The following is a 22385-nucleotide window of genomic DNA, read 5'->3' as shown; positions in this document are numbered from 1 at the left end:
CTTGGCCGATCTGATGACATCTTTCAAGCTGGCAGTCTATATCAAGCTCTCTCAAAGTCTCCTACAAGTACCTTTCTCCTTTGACTGACCATAGTAAAATATTAAGCTTTCTTGCACAAACAAGATGTGACTGAAGTTCACGTGTTTGCATGCTGGACAATCAACATTGTAAACAAGGTCAAGGGGTGAAACTAAAAAAAGTCGTCTAACGTGGTATAATTTCCTTTCCTCTCTTTAAGTGCTTCCCTTGGCCTAAAGTCCCATCTGTCAACACTACAAGAAACACTCCATCTCCTGTTTATCCCAGCAGTCTTGCTTTATACTTTCTAGAGGGGTGAGTCCTGGCGTTGGCTATACTCTGCGTTTCTTGCATACAAGATAAAAGCATTAATAATACCCCAAAAGCCCACTGCTCTCCCATCTTATTGCGTTCATAGAAACCGCTCTCCAGACCAGCAGGGGGAGCTACTCCTGCCCAGCTACTCTGATGTAAGTATTTTAAGATCTAGTTAAAGCATTAATGCCTTCCTCTTTTATTTTATAGGTTTGTGTTTGAGGACATGGATGATGCTATGCTCATTACAGGGATTTTTATTATTTTTGCCATGTAGCACCTGTTGCCATCGTCCTCTGCGCATGACGCACAGCAGTGGTTGCATCGTAATAGGTTCTCATCTTTCTGCAGGATTTTCTCTGGTTTCTCAGGTAAGCTGAACTATATTATTGGCTCACATCGGAAATCTAGTAAACTGCAGTGCTTTACCAACATTGCTTGATTGGCAATCCAACTAACACTTTATATGTAAAGTGCACAAGGCACTGTTTTTTATATACGTATACATTTTTGAGCTCAGTAATGTTTTTCTGTGAGCTCACCACAGTGCATTCTGGGATAGCCTTCTCCACAAAGCAACACTAGATTACAATTTGACCTAAACATTTTTATGTCAGGAGTGCAACTATGATGTCTTAAAGTGCTGTCTTTATGGACAGATCATTAAATTTCAGAACGGAGCCATAGTACCCATGTTTTACCTAAAATGTTAGTGCTTGATTATTCTTTAAATAACAATGTTAATTTGAATGACAGGTTCTGATTTGCTAAAAATGAGCAGAGACGACTTCATTCAAATCTGTGGGCCTGCTGATGGAATCCGTCTTTTTAATACAATCGAGGGGAGGTGAGCTGTCTCTTTAAATAGACACTGCACACCCGTCACCATGATCCAAATGTTATGCTTCATAATCATGTTCTTTGATCTTTTCACTTTAAAGGTGCAGTGTGTACATTTTAGTACATCTAGTGGTGAGGTTGAAAATTGCAACAAATGTTTCAGTCCACCGTTCACCAAAACGCATAGAGAAGCTACGATAGCCGCCGCCGGACAACCATGTAATCGTTGGACAGAAAATAGTAAAAAAAGTTTGTCCGTTAAGGGCTTTTGTAGAAACAAAATGGCGACTTCCATGTAATGGGACCCTCTGCTTATGTAGATAAAAATGTCTCATTCTAAGGTAATAAAAACATAACACTTCATTATGAAAGGTCTTTATACACCACTGATAATATAGTTATGTATTTTATATTGCATTTCTGTCAAGAGATCCTTATAACAGTTACACACTACACCTTTAATGTCTGTCAGGTGCGTACAACCACGTCTCACTGTCTATGTATCTCAGCTGCAGAATAGATATCAATCACATGCCAAAGGAGGGGATGATGGAGGTGAGAGACAGCACAGTGTTTATGATACCCGTGACATGCAGGAACCATTCAGACGTATTCCTAATACTCCGGCTTTTCATTTTTTTTTTGTAGTCTACCATGCCCGCTACCTAGAGGACCTTCCTGTGTTTGAGCTTCCTGAGAAGATCTATACAATGTACCCTCACAGCAGAGTCATCATGTATACGGACAAGGGCCAACAGGGATTTACGCCTTGGTTTCGGATGCGGTAAGAGGGCAGAAGTTGGTCCTATAGATTCCCTCATAATCCATAATCAATCCAGCTACTGATTGTTAAAATAGAGAGCCTGAAAATATAATTATCCAGGAATATAATACAAATACTGTATTTGTTCAGATTGTGCAGAACTTCACAGAGGAGACCAGCTTCATCAGCACTTTGAAAGGTAACTTCATGGACATGACACTTATCTCAAATATACTGATAGCTTTTTGTTTGTCAGGTTGTACTTTATCAGGAGAAAATAAACCAGATGTCCATTGCTTAAAGGTGCTTTTATAAGCAGGACTTTTATATAATAGATACAAATATGAAGTAAATCAGTGTGTTTTTAAGAATACAATATGATTCTGTCGCAATTGAATGGATCTGACTTTTAAAAGTGTCCTAAATAACAAGCTACAATGTAAAACACCAAATGGATTCGCATTTAATTCATAATATCCTTGTGCTTATTATAATACTGTATTTGGTTAATGTTTTTTTTTTAGAGAAAATGTTGTCAAAGTTGATACTTAATATTTTTAATTAATTCTAATATTAAATATTGTTGCACTTTTTTATGTTTTGTCATTTAGAAGACATTTTGATAAATGATAATGAGCACACAGTTGACTGGATCCATTGACTTTTATAGTATTTGTTTATCCTACTATGGACGTTAGTGGATACTGTTGATTGTGTTCCTATTATCCTTTATCTAAATATCTTCTTTTGTGTTTAACAGAATAAAAAACTCATACAGTTTTTAAACGGTGAATGATGACAGAGTTTATTTTTGAGTGAACTATCCCTTTAGTGATTGCTGTTGACATTTTTATCAAATCTTTAGCTTTTTTGTCTGTGAAGTTTTTATTTTTCTGTTGTAACTTTTGAATAAAAATATTTTTTCAAATAGATTTTTGTATACTACTACAATCTAAGCAAGCTGTTTTTCTTCATAAAATACATAACAACATATATTATTTTTATGGTGCTTAATTTTGCTTAATTTTTATCAAAACTTAATCTGCATGTCATGTAACACCTATGTGTCTTATGTACCAATGAATTACCGGAGAAATTATGCAGAAGATAATTGAATAACATATTATCAATATCAACAATGTAAAATGCCATTCATAAAAACTTTAAAACGGACAAAAATAAATGTCTTTATAAAGTTTAACATAAAAATGCTATTAAATTATTGAAATATTTTCTTATATTCTCAGTGGGAATTCAAGTAAATAATTTAGGTCAATGGGGTTCGGCTGACAAAGATAAAATCAGTGAGAAAAGTCTTGAGATGAATTCTCAGATAGTGTATTCAATAAAAACAATCAGTATACAGTTGTAAATATAAGGGATTTCCCCGTCCCTTACGACGTAACACGATGACATAATTCATTATAGAATGTAAAACGTCACATAGAACGTCTGGTCTCTCAGGGAACCGAGGTTACTGTAGTAACCGGTATGTTTACACTCTGTTGGGTTATTTTATGGTAAGAAGAAAAACAGTCAGGTGGCTCAACCGCTCCGCTAAAAATCCACTGATTTCGATGATCCACTTCGTGTTTTCCCGCCCGCTCTGCAGCATCTTTCTCACAATCTGTAGTGGAGACGACAGTTACCGAAGTTCGTTTGTATTAACAGGTAGGTTCATTACTTTACTTCAGTTGTCGATACGCTGAATTAGTAATTTGGTAGTTTGTCTTTGTAATGATTTGCTTGGTCTTCTAAAAGTGAAAACAACATAGCAATCAAATAACAATAAAAATCCACATTACAATGCTTGCTAATCAAATTAATGTACCCGATCAAATCCAGCTAAAACCAGCATAAGCTGGTAGCTGGTTTAAGCTGGTTTTCTCAGCCTGGCAAAACCAGCTAAAACCAAGCTGGGAGACCAGCTTAAACCAGCTCACCAGCTTAGGCTGGTTTTAGCTGGATTTTTCAGTAGGGATCTAATATAAGTAACAAAAAATGTCTGTTGTTGTCACACTTTGTAGACTAAAAACAAATCAACAATTCCTTCACAAAAAAGTAGACAGATACGGACGGTTAAGGATGGGAAGGGAAGGCTGCTAAAGGCAATTCAACATTGCAACTGGATTCAAATCTCTATCAAGCCAGCTGGTAAGTCGTATAATAGAATATTTAGCAGTTTGTCAAACTTTAATTCTTGTAATTAAGTATATTTATCTTAACCACCCAAGACCTGGTGTGTCCACATACGTGTCCACATACTTTTTTGGTCTGGGCCACTGTCCCTCAAATTGTCCTTGCACGGCCTTCAGTAAAGGTGCCAAAGAATGCATTGATGTTGAAGGAGTCCAGGGCTGCGTTCTCCGAAACTACCTTAACGCTACGTCGTTCTTAAGTTGTACCTTAAGCTGTATCTTATTGCTAATACGTGTTTTCCGAAACGTAAGGTTGGTCTGGAGTGCTCTTAGCTATACCTTATCCCACATGACTCCACTAGGGGCCATCACTTTCATAAAAGCTTACATTGCAGTCTATATAACTAAATATTTGTAAAAAAATATATATATATATATTTAAAGAATAAAACATTCACATAATTAGACATCATTACATTGATGGTTGTTAGATTTTTAATTATGTTTTCCAAAGGGACATCAACTGCGAACTATTAAATGATACAGGATTAAGAAACTATTTAAAATATATTTTTTGGGTGATGGAGTTGTTGAAACTGGCAGCTATACAGCGAATCCTATATTTCATTTGTGCATTAAATCTTAGTCTACCAACAAGTATTTTAGCTGCATAAATAAATCGAGTAAAATAAAAAACTAATTAGGATTGTTAATGTTAATTCGACTTTGCATCACAGTTTTTTAATGTTTTATAACTTTGAGGCAACTGCATGCCATTCTTTATAAACATTCAAAACAAACTGCGCACTTGCTTATAGTCTCCTAAGTTCAACACAATTTCCACATTAAAACTAATCAAGGCTAAAATCTAAAGTAATCATAATATATATATTTTTTTATATGTTATATTTGAGGTAGACAGACAAGCTCCAGAAATGCGTCCATTAAGCTTTATCCGCATTGTAACGACGCTGCTTGCGCATCCACTGTCCAAGCACAATAAACGCGTGAACTAATGAACAACAGCAGTTTGCTTTTATATAGTGTTATGCACAACCAATTACTTGCACAACCCACTTTATTCCCCTGTGCAACGCACTTATTGGGAATAAATTATCCTTTCAAGTGAAGGCATAGCGGATGAATTGGAGCAGTTTAAAAATGATACGTTTGGAAATAAAGTTGCGGGTTTTGCACGGATTTGATATAAAATATAGAAGGTTGAATTTAGTTGTTTGCAATTTGAAATATTTTTAACAGATATTCCTAATAAATTTAACTTGAACTATTTCTAAAATGTTTCTTTAATAAAGAACACCGCTATCTCATAACGCAGCGAAACCTATTACATAAAGTGAATAATTGATTGTCGAGCAATCGATACCAACCTATTCAGAACCTCCACCATAGACAGTACCCGCTAAGGTCGAACTTAAGCAGGTTTACCTTAAGCAACATCCTAAGGTATAGTTCAGAGAACACACGTAGGAAAGGTATACCTGTAGTTAAGGTGTACCTTTTGAGTCTTCGTATCGCGCTAAGAGAGAACGTTATCGGTGAACTCACCCCTGGGCCATATGCAGGTTTTTATAAATACAGAGGTCCATAAAAATCTTATTTCTCTGCTCTGCATATATGAATTTTAATACTTCAGAAAACCAAAGAATCAAATAACTATAGCTTTCAAACCATGTCAGTATGCAGAAGACTTGTGTTGGTCATTAGGAATACATTGTAATAATTATTTTACTATCCTGGGCACACTGGGCTGTGTCAGTAAAGTAAACATAGGCTAACTGAATATAGGTTCATTTTAGTGAATTAACTGAAGGCTATCAATAATTTATTTATTAAATTATTTCACAATATGCACACACTTATTATACACTGAATATGCTGAAATACAACATCAGTATGCAGTGCTGAAACTAGAATTGTAGAAATGGGTTGGCCAAGGCTACTTTAGGGGGTTCATATCCCATTAAAGAAAACTGTAATTATTAAAAAGCATAAATGAATCTACGATCACTTCACATTACCCCACATTAGATAAATATTTTTCTTGCCCTGCATGTATTACTGCATGCATTATACTAACTGTAAGATTTATTTATTAATTTTAAACTTCTCACATCTGATTTACTGTCTGTTAATGAAGCAAAAGGCTTCTTGTTAACTGCAGTAACTTTAGTAAACGTTTTTCAGGAAATCAAAATTCCATGATAAACCTTGAACTTACTTTAAATAGCAGAGCTCAACACAGAAGTTACAGTCAGGACGAGTGAGTGATTTTTTCTTCTTTTGTTATTTAATTAACACCATTCAGGTTCAACACAATGAATCTAATTATTATACATTAAAAATATCACTTCAAGAATAAAAGGGTTGCGTTGAATTTTGTTAATAAACACGCTGAATAACAGGAAGTGAATTACTTGAGGTTGTGAAAGCAGAGCATTAAATTTGGACACCCATGTGGCTCAGATGCAGTAATGTTTTTTGTCTTGTCACCTTGACAATCACTGCGTTTCATATTTCTCGTCATTAAAATGCTGTATAATAGTCAGCGTTTCATTACTTACATCTTTTTTGCACTTCTACTAACTGCGAATCTGACCTTTGTGTTGCACCTCTGTCTGCCTATGGCAAGCCGTTTTAACTTTTATTCGTTGTGTTCTTGATATCAACAATTCAATTTTCAGTTAAAATTTTAATGCTTGATATCAGATATTACATTTCTACTAGTATCAATGGCAATTCTTGATATCAACAATTACATTACCACTAGTAACAATGTTAATTCTTGATATCAGCAATTTAATTCTTGAAATCACTATTCAAGTTGATACCAAGAATTAAATTATTGATATCAACAATCAAGTTCTTGATATTAGCAATTCAATTTTTACTAGTTAAAATGTTAATTCTTGATATCAATAATTCGATTGTCACTAGTAATAATTTATTTTCTGTTATCTGAAATTGTATTTCTGATATCAATATAATTTCAGAAATCTAAAATGCCTTTCTTACTAGTAACAATCCCATTCATGATATCAGAAATTAAAATAGTTACTAGTGACAATCAAATTATTGATATCAAGAATTAACATTTTAACTAGTAACAATTGAATTGTTGATATCAAGAACTCGATTGTTGATATCAATAATTTAAATCTTGATATCAATAATTGAATTTGAATGGCAGCCTATGGTGATATTTCACTAGTGATAATACAATTACACATATCAAGAATTGAATTGTTGATACCAAGAATTGAATTGTTGATATCAAGAAATGAATTGTTGATATCAATAATTAAATTGTTGATATCAAGAATTAACATTGTTACTAGTGGAAATTGAATTGTTGATATCAAGAACTCAACGAATAAAAGTTAAAATGGCTTGCCATAGTCTGCCTGGTTTGATTTTTTGGTCATCTCGGAATAATTTTGACTATCTTACTTAATGGGGTGCAGTCGCGACGGAGGCACTTGACTCGACGGAGTCGCGTCGGCAGCGTTGGGACGGACTCGACGGAGTCGTGCCGACACGTTTGGCACTTGACTCGACGGAGTCGCGTCGGCAGCGTTGGGACGGACTCGACGGAGTCGTGCCGACACGTTTGGCACTTGACTCGACGGAGTCGCGTCGGCAACGTTGGGACGGACTCGACGGAGTCGTGCCGACACGTTTGGCACTTGACTCGACGGAGTCGCGTCGGCAACGTTGGGACGGACTCGACGGAGTCGTGCCGACACGTTTGGCACTTGACTCGACGGAGTCGCGTCGGCAACGTTGGGACGGACTCGACGGAGTCGTGCCGACACGTTTGGCACTTGACTCGACGGAGTCGCGTCGGCAACGTTGGGACGGACTCGACGGAGTCGTGCCGACACGTTTGGCACTTGACTCGACGGAGTCGCGTCGGCAACGTTGGGACGGACTCGACGGAGTCGTGCCGACACGTTTGGCACTTGACTCGACGGAGTCGCGTCGGCAACGTTGGGACGGACTCGACGGAGTCGTGCCGACACGTTTGGCACTTGACTCGACGGAGTCGCGTCGGCAACGTTGGGACGGACTCGACGGAGTCGTGCCGACACGTTTGGCACTTGACTCGACGGAGTCGCGTCGGCAACGTTGGGACGGACTCGACGGAGTCGTGCCGACACGTTTGGCACTTGACTCGACGGAGTCGCGTCGGCAACGTTGGGACGGACTCGACGGAGTCGTGCCGACACGTTTGGCACTTGACTCGACGGAGTCGCGTCGGCAACGTTGGGACGGACTCGACGGAGTCGTGCCGACACGTTTGGCACTTGACTCGACGGAGTCGCGTCGGCAACGTTGGGACGGACTCGACGGAGTCGTGCCGACACGTTTGGCACTTGACTCGACGGAGTCGCGTCGGCAACGTTGGGACGGACTCGACGGAGTCGTGCCGACACGTTTGGCACTTGACTCGACGGAGTCGCGTCGGCAACGTTGGGACGGACTCGACGGAGTCGTGCCGACACGTTTGGCACTTGACTCGACGGAGTCGCGTCGGCAACGTTGGGACGGACTCGACGGAGTCGTGCCGACACGTTTGGCACTTGACTCGACGGAGTCGCGTCGGCAACGTTGGGACGGACTCGACGGAGTCGTGCCGACACGTTTGGCACTTGACTCGACGGAGTCGCGTCGGCAACGTTGGGACGGACTCGACGGAGTCGTGCCGACACGTTTGGCACTTGACTCGACGGAGTCGCGTCGGCAACGTTGGGACGGACTCGACGGAGTCGTGCCGACACGTTTGGCACTTGACTCGACGGAGTCGCGTCGGCAACGTTGGGACGGACTCGACGGAGTCGTGCCGACACGTTTGGCACTTGACTCGACGGAGTCGCGTCGGCAACGTTGGGACGGACTCGACGGAGTCGTGCCGACACGTTTGGCACTTGACTCGACGGAGTCGCGTCGGCAACGTTGGGACGGACTCGACGGAGTCGTGCCGACACGTTTGGCACTTGACTCGACGGAGTCGCGTCGGCAACGTTGGGACGGACTCGACGGAGTCGTGCCGACACGTTTGGCACTTGACTCGACGGAGTCGCGTCGGCAACGTTGGGACGGACTCGACGGAGTCGTGCCGACACGTTTGGCACTTGACTCGACGGAGTCGCGTCGGCAACGTTGGGACGGACTCGACGGAGTCGTGCCGACACGTTTGGCACTTGACTCGACGGAGTCGCGTCGGCAACGTTGGGACGGACTCGACGGAGTCGTGCCGACACGTTTGGCACTTGACTCGACGGAGTCGCGTCGGCAACGTTGGGACGGACTCGACGGAGTCGTGCCGACACGTTTGGCACTTGACTCGACGGAGTCGCGTCGGCAACGTTGGGACGGACTCGACGGAGTCGTGCCGACACGTTTGGCACTTGACTCGACGGAGTCGCGTCGGCAACGTTGGGACGGACTCGACGGAGTCGTGCCGACACGTTTGGCACTTGACTCGACGGAGTCGCGTCGGCAACGTTGGGACGGACTCGACGGAGTCGTGCCGACACGTTTGGCACTTGACTCGACGGAGTCGCGTCGGCAACGTTGGGACGGACTCGACGGAGTCGTGCCGACACGTTTGGCACTTGACTCGACGGAGTCGCGTCGGCAACGTTGGGACGGACTCGACGGAGTCGTGCCGACACGTTTGGCACTTGACTCGACGGAGTCGCGTCGGCAACGTTGGGACGGACTCGACGGAGTCGTGCCGACACGTTTGGCACTTGACTCGACGGAGTCGCGTCGGCAACGTTGGGACGGACTCGACGGAGTCGTGCCGACACGTTTGGCACTTGACTCGACGGAGTCGCGTCGGCAACGTTGGGACGGACTCGACGGAGTCGTGCCGACACGTTTGGCACTTGACTCGACGGAGTCGCGTCGGCAACGTTGGGACGGACTCGACGGAGTCGTGCCGACACGTTTGGCACTTGACTCGACGGAGTCGCGTCGGCAACGTTGGGACGGACTCGACGGAGTCGTGCCGACACGTTTGGCACTTGACTCGACGGAGTCGCGTCGGCAACGTTGGGACGGACTCGACGGAGTCGTGCCGACACGTTTGGCACTTGACTCGACGGAGTCGCGTCGGCAACGTTGGGACGGACTCGACGGAGTCGTGCCGACACGTTTGGCACTTGACTCGACGGAGTCGCGTCGGCAACGTTGGGACGGACTCGACGGAGTCGTGCCGACACGTTTGGCACTTGACTCGACGGAGTCGCGTCGGCAACGTTGGGACGGACTCGACGGAGTCGTGCCGACACGTTTGGCACTTGACTCGACGGAGTCGCGTCGGCAACGTTGGGACGGACTCGACGGAGTCGTGCCGACACGTTTGGCACTTGACTCGACGGAGTCGCGTCGGCAACGTTGGGACGGACTCGACGGAGTCGTGCCGACACGTTTGGCACTTGACTCGACGGAGTCGCGTCGGCAACGTTGGGACGGACTCGACGGAGTCGTGCCGACACGTTTGGCACTTGACTCGACGGAGTCGCGTCGGCAACGTTGGGACGGACTCGACGGAGTCGTGCCGACACGTTTGGCACTTGACTCGACGGAGTCGCGTCGGCAACGTTGGGACGGACTCGACGGAGTCGTGCCGACACGTTTGGCACTTGACTCGACGGAGTCGCGTCGGCAACGTTGGGACGGACTCGACGGAGTCGTGCCGACACGTTTGGCACTTGACTCGACGGAGTCGCGTCGGCAACGTTGGGACGGACTCGACGGAGTCGTGCCGACACGTTTGGCACTTGACTCGACGGAGTCGCGTCGGCAACGTTGGGACGGACTCGACGGAGTCGTGCCGACACGTTTGGCACTTGACTCGACGGAGTCGCGTCGGCAACGTTGGGACGGACTCGACGGAGTCGTGCCGACACGTTTGGCACTTGACTCGACGGAGTCGCGTCGGCAACGTTGGGACGGACTCGACGGAGTCGTGCCGACACGTTTGGCACTTGACTCGACGGAGTCGCGTCGGCAACGTTGGGACGGACTCGACGGAGTCGTGCCGACACGTTTGGCACTTGACTCGACGGAGTCGCGTCGGCAACGTTGGGACGGACTCGACGGAGTCGTGCCGACACGTTTGGCACTTGACTCGACGGAGTCGCGTCGGCAACGTTGGGACGGACTCGACGGAGTCGTGCCGACACGTTTGGCACTTGACTCGACGGAGTCGCGTCGGCAACGTTGGGACGGACTCGACGGAGTCGTGCCGACACGTTTGGCACTTGACTCGACCGAGTCGCGTCGGCAACGTTGGGACGGACTCGACGGAGTCGTGCCGACACGTTTGGCACTTGACTCGACCGAGTCGCGTCGGCAACGTTGGGACGGACTCGACGGAGTCGTGCCGACACGTTTGGCACTTGACTCGACCGAGTCGCGTCGGCAACGTTGGGACGGACTCGACGGAGTCGTGCCGACACGTTTGGCACTTGACTCGACCGAGTCGCGTCGGCAACGTTGGGACGGACTCGACGGAGTCGTGCCGACACGTTTGGCACTTGACTCGACCGAGTCGCGTCGGCAACGTTGGGACGGACTCGACGGAGTCGTGCCGACACGTTTGGCACTTGACTCGACCGAGTCGCGTCGGCAACGTTGGGACGGACTCGACGGAGTCGTGCCGACACGTTTGGCACTTGACTCGACCGAGTCGCGTCGGCAACGTTGGGACGGACTCGACGGAGTCGTGCCGACACGTTTGGCACTTGACTCGACCGAGTCGCGTCGGCAACGTTGGGACGGACTCGACGGAGTCGTGCCGACACGTTTGGCACTTGACTCGACCGAGTCGCGTCGGCAACGTTGGGACGGACTCGACGGAGTCGTGCCGACACGTTTGGCACTTGACTCGACCGAGTCGCGTCGGCAACGTTGGGACGGACTCGACGGAGTCGTGCCGACACGTTTGGCACTTGACTCGACCGAGTCGCGTCGGCAACGTTGGGACGGACTCGACGGAGTCGTGCCGACACGTTTGGCACTTGACTCGACCGAGTCGCGTCGGCAACGTTGGGACGGACTCGACGGAGTCGTGCCGACACGTTTGGCACTTGACTCGACCGAGTCGCGTCGGCAACGTTGGGACGGACTCGACGGAGTCGTGCCGACACGTTTGGCACTTGACTCGACCGAGTCGCGTCGGCAACGTTGGGACGGACTCGACGGAGTCGTGCCGACACGTTTGGCACTTGACTCGACCGAGTCGCGTCGGCAACGTTGGGACGGACTCGACGGAGTCGTGCCGACACGTTTGGCACTTGACTCGACCGAGTCGCGTCGGCAACGTTGGGACGGACTCGACGGAGTCGTGCCGACACGTTTGGCACTTGACTCGACCGAGTCGCGTCGGCAACGTTGGGACGGACTCGACGGAGTCGTGCCGACACGTTTGGCACTTGACTCGACCGAGTCGCGTCGGCAACGTTGGGACGGACTCGACGGAGTCGTGCCGACACGTTTGGCACTTGACTCGACCGAGTCGCGTCGGCAACGTTGGGACGGACTCGACGGAGTCGTGCCGACACGTTTGGCACTTGACTCGACCGAGTCGCGTCGGCAACGTTGGGACGGACTCGACGGAGTCGTGCCGACACGTTTGGCACTTGACTCGACCGAGTCGCGTCGGCAACGTTGGGACGGACTCGACGGAGTCGTGCCGACACGTTTGGCACTTGACTCGACCGAGTCGCGTCGGCAACGTTGGGACGGACTCGACGGAGTCGTGCCGACACGTTTGGCACTTGACTCGACCGAGTCGCGTCGGCAACGTTGGGACGGACTCAACGGATATGGCATGTTGGCCTATAATGTATTGCATGCCTGTTTAGAACGAGATGTTACGATGTTACAGATTACTTTTTTCTTTGTTTCAACTTCCAAGTGACGTGTAGCCCAGTTAGTCATTAATAAATAATGTTAAAACCTGTGTAAATTACTCATTCTTGATAGAAGCTGTTTGTGTGCGCAAATTTAAATAATGTATGGCTGTAAACAGGTTCGGCTTTTAAAAAGCTGTCAATCTAAATGTACTTTCGGGTTCGGGCTGCATTCTGTCGGGCTCCGGTCATTTCAGGCCTGATTACAGCTATATGTTAGATAGCAAAAATCTTAGAAATGCCATTATTTATCAGGAACTGGCGAAGGAAATGTCCAACAATGGTTATGACAAGACGTGGGACGTCCTCCGGAGTAAATGAGGCGCTCAAACAGCGATACGTGTTTCAAAAAAGAGAGTTATCTCGCAACGGTGCCGGAGGGAAAATAAAAGCAAATTCGACCTTGATGAGATGGATCCTCGGTCAAACCCTCGTAGCTTCATTGGCTTCCAATATTAACAACTCTAAAGATATTTTTTCGTTCTCATTTACGTTAAGAATTGATCCGGACTATCATTTCACGTTAATGCCTCCGTTGTCGTTGGGCATTTACATGCATCTGCATCATCATAGCAATTAACGTAATTTTCTTAATATTATAGATTGATATGTCGCTATCAGCTCAGCTGGCACATTAGCACTTATAACTTGTGAAATGGCGCAAATTTGTCTAGCAAAACTTTGTTCGAAAATGTTTGCTTGAATATTGTGCGATTCAGTGCGAAAATGAATGGAAACACCTTCAAATGTCTCAAATCAATGCGATATACCAATTTGATCGCAAACCAGCATGTGACGTCATTACGCACAGGTCTTTATTCGCTTTAAAGCCGTTGGATGGAAACACACTTTCACCAGCTTTATTCGCATACGTTTTTTTTACCGAACTTTAGATCATTCGATTGACAAGTGGATGGAAACTTAGCTACTGACCTGCATACTGCACAGGAAATGTTGCGGCAACTAAAAATACATTGTTGTGAAGATTGGGGTCCAGTGTGCCCCAATAAGGGCACTGGTTCCACTGGGCGATGCAAACTCCATTTTTAGCCAAAAATAGTTTGTAATACGTGAAAAAATTTGTTCTGCCATAAGACAATGCGAGATCCGCGATTATCGCCAGATAGTCATTAAGTTTGCGTCGTCTATGGGGAAAAGTGGAGCAGATTACTTCTGTGTAGCGCCTAAATGCAATTGTGAATTCGGAAAATGAAAAGGGGTGGGATGAATTATGAGGTGCATTTTTAAGGGTTATGGAAAATATCTCCACAATCTACTTGCCGGTGAGATTCAGCGGGAGGTAATAGAGAGAGAAGAGATGATAGATCGATGTCTGCACCTGTTAGAATCTGAGTTTTGATGAAGTTAGTCACGGGAGGACCTCTGGCCGCATGTCAAGGCGTGTGGCTCGGCAGAAGATCCGGGTTGGCTTGAGAGTTCCTTAGAGCCGGTAGAAGGAATTACCTTGGGGCCAGGGGCTTGTTTTGAGCTGGTGGCTTGCGGTGGAGCATATATCTCATCATCAGAAGGAAAGAGCTAGACTTCGGACATGTTGGCATGTTGGCTGCACGTCAGTTTTAATTTATATTTCTGTATCTTTGTTGCAATGTGCAATTGCATGTTTCTGGTGTATACACAGTATCAAGCCAAATGCAGAAGAGTAAGCAACTTGTTGGATAAGCATCAGCAGTGATGGAGGTAAATTTACAGGGACGTTGCATCCTTAAATATCTCTCCTCAACTTGGTCCATCTTTGTTTTTACCGTTGCATGCAGAAATTGTATGAGGTAATGCGACACCTGTGGGAGGGGTTCTAGCAGACCAATCACAGTGCTTGCAGTCCACATAGAATTGACGTGTCGTTACAGTTTTGGAAAGGTGCTAAGAACACATTTACAGTGTACTACTGAACCATATCAAATAAAACATAAATTACAATCATGTCAGAGTACAAAAGACAGCTTTCCAATATTATCATCAACATGCTTCAACAGCATCTGTCTGAAAACAGAGTAACAAACAGACACCAGCACATCCTGAGTACGCCTGACAGCTTTCTATTAACTTCCTATCAACACCTCTCACTCTGTACAGAGACAGAAACACACCTAAACAAACACATAGCATCAAAGCAAGCACACAGCATACTGACTTCTTCAAAAGAATACATCTCACTATTACGATAGTTACTACAAAATCTATAGTGCTTGCATTCCATAGTCTCAAAGGGCTTTTGTTGTTTGTTGTGGAATAAAATGTGCATTTCTAAATCGAATATTACTAAGAGGTGGTTAAGAGCATTTCTGAGCACTTTAAAGACATCTCAAAATGTTTTCACAGTAAAATCTTTTAAGGATGGGTTTTCAAGAAGACTAACTGTAATGTTATTTGCAGGACAGTACTCTGGGTACTATACTGTAGGCTACAAGTACAAAAACTAAATTAATGCAGTATACGTTATGTAACAGCATTGACCACTTGCAGTGTTGGGGAAAGTTACTTTTAAAAGTAATGCACCACAATATTAAGTTACTCCCAAAAAAAGTAACTAATTGCATTACTTAGTTACCCTTCATGGAAAGTAATGCTTACGTTACTTTAAGTTACTTTTGCGTTACTTTTTCTTGGCTAAAGCTTGATCTCTTTCAGGCCTTGCAGGTGTTTTTATGACTGAAAAGTTCTGCCTTCAGAAATTGCATATTTCATCACAAAAATGTTTAGCTCTGGCCTGCCATCTCAGTTTCTGACTCAAACTGTTTCCACACAGACACAGAGAGTGCATACGTTTAGTTTAATTCAGTACATATTTTTTAATCAAATTAATTAATATAAAAAAGTAACTTGAGTTACTTTTTTGAAAAAGTAACTCAAATATTAATGTGTACATTTAAAAAGTAATGCGTTACTTTACTCGTTACTTCAGAAAAGTAATATTATTACGTAACTCAAGTTACTTGTAATGCGTTACCCCCAACACTGACCACTTGTAAGCTGTTTAAGTGCAACTTAACCAGATTTGTTCCTGCCCTGCGCATGAGAGATTTTTAGATTTTTTGTAATTGACTGGAAAATCACCTCTGAAATGACAGAATGTCCATACATTCCACATTACAGTATATGCCTACATGTATTTTTTAAAGACCTTGATAGGCATAACAAAAGCCATAGGTCAGATGGACATCTTGGATACACCCCTGTCCATTGCATGTAGAAACAAATCTTACACTGTAGAAACACTTTTATACTTAAAATTTTATGAGTTAAAGCACATTGGCTCAATATATTAAAGTGCTATATAAATAGCCACTGACCTCTATATCTATTCAGTATAATTTAATATCATTTTTATGCCTTGATTTAGCACCTCAATACAGGAAATTCCCATAATGTTGCACATTGTGATGCACATCTGACGTGCTGGTTTGGGAAACGGGCGTTGTTACACCGTAAAACAATAAACGACGTAATTTAATACAACCTTAAGAGCACGATTTGCAACATTATCGGGAAACCCAGCCCCAGTCTGTTATATCCATGAACTCTATGCACCAGACAGAGAGGAAACTCCATCACATTGACTCATTGCAATACTGACATCTGCTGGGTTTAACACTAACTGCAAACATAATGTTAACATGTGTAAAGTATATGTTTTTTTTGTTGTTGTAATTTTTAAGTATTTGTACTTTATCAGAGTGTTTTTTTCTTCTTTTGCTTCACTCACTACATTATCACACTTTTTACTCCACTAGGTCTACATTTCATATTAAATTTCATTTATATAAATTAATTACATAAATATTTTAGTAATTAATTACTCAATTAATTTACTAAGTAAAGTAAATAAAAGTTTAAGCTGAGTATAAGTAAGAAATCACAATTTTTAATGTACTTAGGTATTATATCAATCCTGTTCTGTGTTCCCGCTCTTGTACTTTTATTTTGAAGTTCTGTATTCTGTGCACCTTTAGTTTGTTTTCCATGTTTGTAGTTTTTTTATTCTTTCTCATATTATTGTCGCCGTTCGCGGTATCCTTTTTTAATTAAATAGCTGCTTTTGGATCTGCTCCCTCTGCCTTTTTGTCCACATCATTACAAAATGTAAAAAATAAACCTGTATTTATAAGATCTAGTGAAGTAAAAGTTTGCCGAAGAAAAACACTCTGAAAAAGTATAGGCTACTTGAAAATGTACTTTGTTGGCGTGAAGACTTTTAGGCAGAAGAAGAATCATGTTCTTGATTTATTTAACATTTATATATTTTATATATTTTATTATTAATAATTTGAGTGCTGGACAGGACTTTTCTGTATTGTTTGTTTTGAAATATTTTTGTGTGAAAAGAGATTTTTATCCTAATGGGATTATTTCTGGTAAAATAAAGGATAAATAAATAAATACAAAAATATCAGATATTGACTATCAGAAATAAACCTGTACTGTACCTGTAGTGAAAAGTGTGACAGTCTCTGTCTACATGATGGATTATAAGTCTTCAGGTTCCTGTAATATTAGTGAAAAATCTGTGTTGCACAAGTCTATATAAGGCACACTGTTATCCTCTTAAAGATACCATATTGTTTACAGTGGAAAACATAAAGCAGACTGGTTTAAAACCAGTAGTCCCATTTGGCAAAAACTATATTTGCTGAAATATATTTTGGAATATGTTTAAAAATATATTTTTACACCAATATATATTTTCGGTTATTTTTTGTATATTTTGGAATAAAATTAATATATTTTAAAGCATATTTAGCCCTCTATTTCAAACCAAGGAAACATATTCACGTTGCTTTGAAAGAAAAACTTTATGTTACAAAACTTTGAAAAAGAACAGGTTTCAAACAGGTTTGAAACAGACGGATCAGCTTAACTGTCCGTCTGTTAGCTGGCATGATATGTCAAGATCACATATATCCCAGCACTTCGAGTCGATCTTACCAGAATATCAACACATTTCAACTGTATCTGTTCCCCGAACAAGCAAATACAGAGCACCGCTTGCCACATCACGTACAAATTTGATTAACATAAAATTAGAAAACAATACATTACCAGATGAACCTCGGATGTTAAAATTCGGCCTTCTTAACATTAGATCGCTTACCAATAAAGAACCTATTGTTAATGAAATAATTAATGACCAAAACTTAGATGCCCTCTGTTTAACAGAAACCTGGCTTAAAGCAGATGACTACACTAGTTTAAACGAATCCACCCCACAAGACTATTATTATAAACATGAACCTCGATTAAAGGGGAGAGGGGTGGTGTAGCTACAATATACAACAACATTTTTAAAGTTAACCAGAAATCTGAACTAAAATTTAACTCATTTGAACTAATGTTGTTAACTATGGAAATAACTGATCGTAACAACAAACAGCTTTCTTTTGTCTTAGCTACAATCTATAGACCTCCGGGCCACCATGCAGATTTCCTTAAAGAAATAGCAAATTTCCTGTCTGAGCTTGTAGTCACTGTAGATAAAGCTCTTATCGTTGGTGATTTTAATATTCATGTGGATAACTCAAAAGATGCATTAGGACGTGCGTTTATGGATGTTCTAAATTCTCTCGGTATTAAACAAAACGTGTCAGGGCCCACGCATACTCGTAAGCACACATTAGACTTAATTCTGTCACTTGGACTCAATATTAATGACATCGAAATATCACCTCAGAGTGATGCAGTTTCTGACCATTACCTTGTGTCATACACTGTACTTCTAGATAGGATCACTCAATCCACAACATGCTACCGACTAGCCAGAACAATAATTTCCACCACTAAAGATAGCTTTATTAGCACTCTTCCAGACCTGTCCCAAATGAAACATGTAGCAGATAACTGTGACGATCTAAATACTGTAATAGAAAACCTGAACAATGTCTGTTCTAACACACTGGATGCCGTTGCTCCCATTCGAAAAAAGAAAATCAAAGAAAAACCGGCAGCTCCATGGTATGATCATCACACCGTAGCTCTTAAAAAGGCAGCTAGAAAAATGGAAAGAAATTATAGAAGCACAAAGTTAGAGGTATGGCGTGTAGCATGGAAAGAGAGTGTTAAACACTACAGACAGGCTATAAAAACGGCCAGATCTACCTATCTCAGTACGCTTATTAAAGAAAATCATAACAACCCTCGTTTCCTCTTTAGCACCGTTGCAAAACTGACAAGAAACAAAGAACAAACAGAAACCAATAGTAAACTTCAACACAATAGTAACGATTTCATGAACTTCTTTTCTAACAAAATTACGGCTATTAGGGAAAACATCGTAACTACCCAAGCAGCCATCAATCTACCCAGTAGGTCACTAAACACTAGATTACCATATGAACATCTTGATTCATTTAAACCTACTACAATAGATGAGCTCTCTAAACTAGTCACATCATCCAAATCATCGTCCTGTATATTAGACCCCGTTCCCACAAAACTACTTAAAGAGGTATTCCCTGTAGTGTCAACCCCGGTTCTAAATATCTTTAACTCATCGCTAAAAATAGGATACGTTCCAACAGCTTTCATGCCAGCAGTTATTAAACCGCTGATTAAAAAACCACAGCTTGATCAGGGAGAGCTTAATAACTTTAGACCAATCTCAAATCTCCCTTTTCTTTCGAAAATATTAGAAAAAGTAGTGGCAAGCCAGTTACGCACATTCTTGACAAATAATAGTACGTATGAAAAGTTCCAATCAGGATTCAGGCCCCACCATAGCACAGAGACAGCGCTGCTTAGAGTTACAAATGACCTCCTGTTAACATCCTATCGTGGTGAAATCTCAATCCTTATATTACTAGACCTTAGTGCAGCCTTTGACACAATAGACCACACAATCTTACTCAATAGACTAGAATCGCTATCACTTTGTTTATGTAAATGAGGAAGAGTCATATCACTCCCTGGTTCAATATGGTGTACCGCAGGGATCAGTGTTAGGTCCTTTCCTGTTCTCGTTATATATGTTACCCCTAGGAGACATTATCAGAAAACATAACATAAGTTTTCACTGCTATGCGGATGATACCCAGCTTTACATCTCCTCACATCCCAGCGAAACCCACACGTTTTCTAAGCTAACAGACTGCATTAGCGATGTTAGTGACTGGATGGCACATAACTTTCTTAAGCTCAACTCCAATAAGACAGAGATGCTTATTTTTGAACCGAATCGCTACAAACATAAAATGTCAGATTTCAAGTTGCCCATAGATGGCTGCACTGTGGTGCCATCTTCCTCGGTTAGGAACTTAGGTGTGATGTTCGACAGCAATTTATCCTTCGATAGTCATATCGGCAACGTCTGCCGCACAGCATTCTTCCATCTTAGAAATATCTCGAAAAATACGCCATATACTGTCTACATCTGATGCAGAGAAGCTTGTCCATGCTTTTATGACCTCTAGAATAGACTATTGTAACTCGCTACTTGGGCGATGCCATGCAAATCATGTAAACAAGCTGCAGCTAGTTCAAAACGCTTCTGCAAGAGTGCTTACTCGATCTAAGAAGTATGACCACATAAGTCCAATTATAGCATCTTTACACTGGCTACCAGTTAATTATCGTATACAATTTAAAATATCACTTATCACCTACAAAGCCTTAAATGGCCTAGCACCCTCATATCTTAGAGAATTACTATTACTACTAAGTGTCTAAAGGTGGAAGATCCTTTTCCTACTTAGCCCGTAAGCTCTGGAATGATTTACCAACCGTTGTCCGAGAATCAGACACAATAGATACCTTTAAATCTAGACTTAAAACTTTTCTCTTTAACAAGGCATTCACATAACTGTTTTAGTAATGGTACTCATCTCACAATAGATAGCTTGTACAACCTGATAAATGCGCAGAGGAGTGATTGAAAATTATGTATGGCATTATGTTATCACTTGCTCGGCCCTCCTCCTGAGGTTTCTGAGTCGAGTAGGGGAGTACTGTGAAGCCCAGACCGGCATCAGGGAGATGGCTGGCGCAGTCACGTCCCCGTCTCCCCTTTACTCCCTTGCTCGTCCGGATTTCAATAAAGATCGGTGGGTATAGATTTGTGGTGTTAAGCCCACTAGTCGGGGGCGGGACTTCAGTCCTTAAAAGGGTGTCACTGCATCCATTTCCAAAACATTCGCCGTCCCATGCATTTATCTCGTTCTCCCTAAACCAAAGTGTGTAGAGTCTGTCACTGGGATGACGTTGTATCTTCAATACGTATATGTACATGTGTGTGTGTATATATATATATATATATATATATATATATATATATATATATATATATATATATATATATATATATATATATATATATATATATTGAACAGTATATGTATATATATATATATATATATATATATATATATATATATATATATATATATATATATATATATATACATATACTGTTCAATATATATATATATATATATATATATATATATATATATATATATATATATATATATATATATACATATACTGTTCAATATATATATATATGTTTGTGTATATGTACATGTGTATACATATGAATGGCCCCTACGCTAATTGGGTTTTGTTTTTCTTTCTTCATGTCTCGTCCTTGTCTCCGAGGACAATGAGACAAACAGACCCAGTTCCGGTAAATGTGAAAGTCGGCACACCTCTGACTCACTGGCAGACCGTCAACGTGATGCCCAGCTGATGCATGACCAACGACCACCAGCAGAACCCGCTTAACGTCCGCCTAATCTCATTAATCATTTCAATGTATATATAAATCTCCCAAGGGTTTTTCCCTCCTAAGATTTTTTTTACTTCCCCGGCTGAGCCTGGGGTTTTTTTTCTCCTAGGGGGTTTTTCAACCCGGGGAGGCAGCCTTGGGCTTAACTTAGCACCCTCTTCTTTACGTTACATTAGCAATACGCACGCTTATAATGTTGATTCATAGCCGCAGCAAATTTAGCTGCTTTTGCTATCGTGTATTATGTTGTGCTATCTGTCGTTTTTCTGTGCTTTCCACTGCTTCTATTATTGTAAAGCTGCTTTGAAACAATCACAAATTGTGAAAAGCGCTATATAAATAAAATTGAATTGAATTGAATTGAATTGAATAGATTAAAATTTTATACAGCCCATTTTCAACTACATAAATATATGTACAATTAACTTATTTAGCATACATTTAAAATATATTTTTGGCCAAGAATACATTTTTTGCCATATGGATTGTAAAATTAGAAGTGTATTTACTTGCCATTGATATACTTTTTGAAATATATGTTGATATATGACTAAATCTAAATCTTTTTTCTAATTTAAAAATGTATTAAATTAGGCTTCACTTTCTACAAAATGTGTTTAGCCTTTAAAAC

The 22385-nt window shown here is 42.2% G+C and overlaps 1 long non-coding RNA gene across 1 annotated transcript; it reads left to right on the top strand.

The window, feature by feature from the left end:
- Nucleotides 1-510: 510 nt before the first annotated feature.
- LOC141367345 (uncharacterized) lies at nucleotides 511-1771 on the top strand. The gene is made up of 3 exons (XR_012371699.1): nucleotides 511-705; nucleotides 1091-1181; nucleotides 1647-1771. It is a non-coding gene; the product is annotated as an uncharacterized lncRNA (long non-coding RNA).
- The last annotated feature ends 20614 nt before the right edge of the window (nucleotides 1772-22385 follow it).

The sequence above is a fragment of the Misgurnus anguillicaudatus genome, chromosome 10 (assembly GCF_027580225.2).
Source record: "Misgurnus anguillicaudatus chromosome 10, ASM2758022v2, whole genome shotgun sequence".
NCBI lineage: Eukaryota > Metazoa > Chordata > Actinopteri > Cypriniformes > Cobitidae > Misgurnus > Misgurnus anguillicaudatus.
This window is presented reverse-complemented; position numbering and strand designations above follow the sequence as displayed.